The 5,367-nt window shown below is 35.6% G+C and overlaps 1 long non-coding RNA gene across 1 annotated transcript; it reads right to left on the bottom strand.

Moving 5' to 3' along the window:
• Positions 1 to 1,062: 1,062 nt before the first annotated feature.
• LOC118485575 lies at positions 1,063 to 4,742 on the bottom strand. The gene is made up of 2 exons (XR_004876724.1): positions 4,538 to 4,742; positions 1,063 to 2,502 (listed from the first exon to the last, which is right to left on the bottom strand). It is a non-coding gene; the product is annotated as an uncharacterized LOC118485575 (long non-coding RNA).
• Positions 4,743 to 5,367: the final 625 nt, after the last annotated feature.

The raw sequence follows: 5,367 nt of genomic DNA, 5'->3' as shown, positions 1-5,367 counted from the left end.
TACAAACTGAACCATATTATCAACCAAATCATGGTTGGATGTTATGAGTTATGGTAGATATCATCTGTGGTCTTCATTCCTTAAATTGGATTCTAAAAGGTGATTTGATACCCATAAAAACACACTAAACATAGTATCCAATTGAGTGTCTAGACAAGATGTAATTTTCTTGTATACATACTTTCTATTAACTACTCCCGAATCTAAATCCATCATCAATTCCACGAACTCACACACCTTCAATTTCCCATTGTAGGGTAACTTTGGTGTCCAAATCTTCAAGTCTCATCAACTCACGTTTGTGGAAGCTTTGCAAACCGTGAGTATACTTGAAACCCCCTTTTTCGCTTTAATCATTTTTTAGTGTGTAACATGTATAAACTAAACAAACTCACTTATGCATACAATCAAACTTATGAAATCACTCACTCCAACAAACACGCTATTTATTATGCTTTAGTTATTCATGATAGATATTCATACATGCAGCTACTTGTCATTAACATTGCTAGCCTATCTTAACATGTATAGTACTATAAGAGTAGTGCACCGCTCATTTTCATGGTCTATGTTGAGCATTCAATTATAATGGTCTTGTTCATGTAACATCCCAATTTTTATGAGATTAAAAATACATTTTTAATGTAAAAATTAATCTCTAAAATAAGTTTATATTGCAAAAAGAGTATTTTTTTTAATAAAAAATTACTATGATAAAGTTTTATAAGAAGATATTTATATTGCAAGGGGGTTAAACTTAATTAAAACCAATAGTTATTGTGATAAGGGAAATTATATATTCTAAAAGGGGGATAAACATATAAAAAAAAGATAGGAAAAAAAACGTAACCAGGGGAAGCCCTTGTGCGATGCGAGCTCAGATGAAGGAGGGATGGGAGGCCAAATTAATCATGGAAATCATGAAATTGGGAGGCTAAGGTTTCAACTCTGCCATCCTTTCTCGATTTCAACACGCTTTATATAGACCGTAAAGACATGAATGAGTGAATCAACAAAACATGAAGAGATGATAGAATAAAGTTCACTTTCAATATAAAAAACTAGTCATTAAAGTCATTAATATAAACCCAATTAAAAAGTTAACCAAAGATTGGAAATCAAAAGTGATACATAAATGACTTGTCTTGACCAAGTGATGTAAGAGATTAGCCAATCATGGCCTTTGTTTGAAAAAAACCTCTTATGATCAATCTTGGATCCCGAGACTACTACATACTCTAAAGATGGAGATGGATAAATGTGGTGGATGATGGTGGTGGAGTGGTGTGGTAGCGGGTGTAAGAGAAGTGGTTTTCCAAGGGATGGATTGCAATTGAACCAAACACCCCTATTTATAGCTGGAAACAGACGGTTTACATGGCTGCGTGACCGGAGGGCACTGCCCTGAACCTCCTTCTTCTTTATCTTCATTTAATGAGCTGTGTCAGTCCATATGCTTACACAGCTCCGTGTGTCAACGGAATGGCCCCATGGCCCATGTACTTGCTATACTATCCAAGATTCTACAAATCTGGGAGTTGACCACGACGCGTGTCCATTGGACACGGCCCCATGTCTCTTGTCTGCTTCTATTTGTCTTTTTCTTTCTGTAATCTTGAGTGGGGCACGACCCCATGCCTTGGTGGCACGGCCCCGTGCTTTTCTTCTAATTCGTTGTTTTTGGTCTTGGGGTGAAGCTCGGAGGGTCGGTATGATGCATCAACTTCCCTTCTTTTGTATTTATGCTGGTTTTTGCCGTTAATTTGTTCCTTTTGTATATTTAAGCTCTTTTAATCCTGAAAATCAAAAGTATACAAAGAAACACACTTTTTCCAACATTAGTACTAAAAAGGGTTGATTTTATACCTTTTTTGATATAATTTATATGTTGCATTTGGTGCATATCAACAACTGTTGGATCTTTACAGACTGTTAAGATATCTTCAAATGTATTAAACCAGTCTATTTTAACAAAGTCTGCCTTTAAACTTTCTAATAAAAAATTCAAGGAGCTTGCTCAAATGTCACATCTACAAAGAAACTTTTGATGTACCCTAGACTAATCATGGCTATTTTACAACATGAGCTACCCGATGAATTCTTAAAAAAGGTCAAATTCTTCCTATTAAATCACTTTTGGCTCAAACTTTTATTAGAATGGGAAAAGTAAAAAATGAGCCAAATATTAATGATAATGAAGATGAGCTTGTGCATGGTGATAACCTTAATGTAACACCCCCGCCCCAATACGGAACAGGAGGTCACGACAAATGCCAACAGAACATCTTAAGTCCAAAAGAAACACTTGAATTACCAAAGTACGAAAAGGAATAAATCGTCTAACTTACAAAGTTCTAATACCATCCGGAAAGAGATAGGTACACCTAACTCAAAAGTCAAAGAGTTCACAAAAAATAAAAAATTAAAGTCTCCAAGTTTCCAACTCATAAGTTCCAACTCCTAGTCGCTCTCTTCACACAACCCCGATTCAACCCTGGTTACCTGCCGTGAAAAGAAAAGTGCGGCTGAGCTCATGGCCTAGTGCGCGATACACAAGACAATTGACAAATATAATATTTCAAATAATAAGGAAAGCGAATTTTAAGAAATCATATTTTTGTGTTAAAAAGTTCCCCATCGAATAACTCCACCTACACCAGAATATATAGAAAGATATAAGGCTGAAACAATAAGGTTAGGTTTATTGATACCGAGTACCCTACAAAACAAAATATTCAAAATGCTCACCCACGGTGCCAAACTTATCATATCACATATCTCATCACATATCATAATGATACACTGGTCGCGACTCCAATGCACCCAAAATCGGAAGGTGTGTATGGCACTACACCACTCGACCGCAAAATAATCAAATCAACCAAATCCTAGGATGCATCCATATGCCTCCCAAATAATCCAAAGGCTCTCCCGCGAGTATAAGTAATCCAAAAACATAATTACATAACAAAATGGAGACGCCGTGAACTGATCACACCGTCACGGAAGGTGTCATGCTATTGGCGCCACAACAACGTGCCTATGGTACCTCAATATGTAGTTGACTCGGTATCCCTATCTCATGTCTACATTTCTAGGGTTCTATGGCCGCACGAGTGAACGTATAATCTATCCCACACCCGAAGTATGTTCACCATGCATAAAGATCCTAACAGAATTGAGACCATACGATGGCACAAGCGTTTTATAGAGTGTCCGAAAGCATATTATAAAAAAAATATATTTTCTCAAAAAGTCTCGGAGTTTCTCAAAAACAATATTCTTCACAAAAGTACTCGGAATGTTTCAATAGCACACAACCATTAAGCTCAAAGGCATGAAGCCGATCATACGAGTGAGTCATAGATTAGCGGATCAAATTTTATATAAATGGTATAGCATTTCGCACATAAATAAATTATCGCAGAACATCCGTACTTGAACGAACGTCTAGAACTTCTAACGTCTCAAGTCAAGGATCCACCGGCGTGATCAGCGAAATCTACAACGAGTAGTTAAACCCCTAAATTAAAACTATTAAATAAAGGACTGTTTTTCGTTCTCTAAAAAATCCCATAACCCGTTAATTTATTATTAATTTCTATTTGTGTTACTAAAGTTGTTTTAGTTTTGTGGTATACTGTTACTGTTAATATATAATTGTTATCCATTGCCTAAGTTCGTTGAAATGTTTAAATACCTTACTCCATAGAAACTAATTGATAAAATATCTTAATAATATGAACTAATGGTTCTAAAATAAAACCTAGAGTTAATAAATTAATGAAACACCAAGTGATTTTGACTCCAGTATGAAAACATAGTTCATTTGATACATTTAAAATGCACATTGTAATGACTTTTGATGATAGACTAGTAGTTAAGAAAATAAGAGAACAATACTATTACCCAAACAAAGAGGAATTTTGAAAGCAATATAACTCAGAATGAATACGAACTCGAATCGGTAGATAATAAAATGCAACAAAACTTGACCCGTTTATCCATTTCGTAAAATCTTTTGACTAGTTTGCTTATTTAGTAAAGTCTTTTGACCCATTTGCTTCCCAGCATTCAACATTCATCTAATTAACCAGCAGAAATATGATCAGAACACTTTTAGCAAAATTAAGATTAAATCTGGATTTAATAAACTCCAAATATTAAAGTGGTATAACCTGGATTTTTGGCAGCTTTTCACTTTCGATTTTAACTTAAAATTTCATGGGTCAAAGAAGAATGGTGGTTGGAAACCAACAAGCAATAACTACAGAACTAGGTATGAACGAAGAAATTATTTGGTGGCTACTAGCAGGCTAAACATCGAACAATTGACCCGTTAAAATCGATCTGGTGTGAGCAACAGCAGATAGTAATTAAGAAAATAAATAATTGTTCAACCTAGATTCATCATGTATAAATTTTAGTTAGTGATTTATTGTTTCCCAGTTCCCTTGACCCATTATCGTCGTCTAAGTTTCACGATCAACAACGTTGTATCCAGAAAACATAACTGAAACAAGGATCGATGATTTACCATAAGAAATCGAGGAGGGTTCCGGATCAGAAAAGTGTCTCGCCGATTCTTCACAGCAGTGGCCAGAAGGTTGTTTGAGATGACAAGGCGAATGAATGAACCAAGAAAGAGATATGAACTGACTAGAAAGAATGGTTCGTGCTTTTGTACCAGTGTTCAAAAGGTTAAAGGGACGTGGGGGATGAGGCTCAAAAATCTCGCAATATCGGTCATGTTAGTTAGTAGAGATGTTCTTGAAGAGAAAAGGACTTAAAATTAAGTTTGAAAACCACCGTATCATTGTTTTATTGTTTAGTAAAAAATAATATTATACTTATCCTTAGTTTATATTTTATTATTTTTCAGGTTATTTCATTACTACCCTGTTAATTTAATTTCGTCCTCGAAATTCTAAACAATCGAGTTCCTAACAACACACGTTGCAAGTGTGACACACATTTCCCTTCGCAAACAAGGCCATATAGTAGAGAACTGAACTGGTAGGTTACTTTCTAGAAAAAACAGGTTATTATACTTAAACATCCAGCAGTTGAGGTTCCCCAAACTTCTGAGCCCATTGCTCTTGCTAACCTAAAGGATAAACCCATCCCTCAAACACCCATAGCAAAATTCACCAAAAACAGGAAGAAGTCTTCTTCAAAGAAGTCCTCTGCACACTCTAAATTCAGATCATCTGCCACTCCATCAAAATGAGCCAAAACAAAGGCTACTTAGGAAGATGAGGACCCTAAGATCCTAGATGAAACACAAACTCAACAGTTTGAGACTGATGTTACTTCTTCACATCAGTTCTCAGTACCTCAAACTAGCCAAATTCCTCATAAGCTCTC

Source organism: Helianthus annuus, chromosome 13 (genome assembly GCF_002127325.2).
Source record: "Helianthus annuus cultivar XRQ/B chromosome 13, HanXRQr2.0-SUNRISE, whole genome shotgun sequence".
In the NCBI taxonomy this organism is placed as follows: domain Eukaryota; kingdom Viridiplantae; phylum Streptophyta; class Magnoliopsida; order Asterales; family Asteraceae; genus Helianthus; species Helianthus annuus.
Note: the sequence above shows the minus strand (reverse complement) of the source record. Positions and strands in the feature narration are given on the sequence as shown.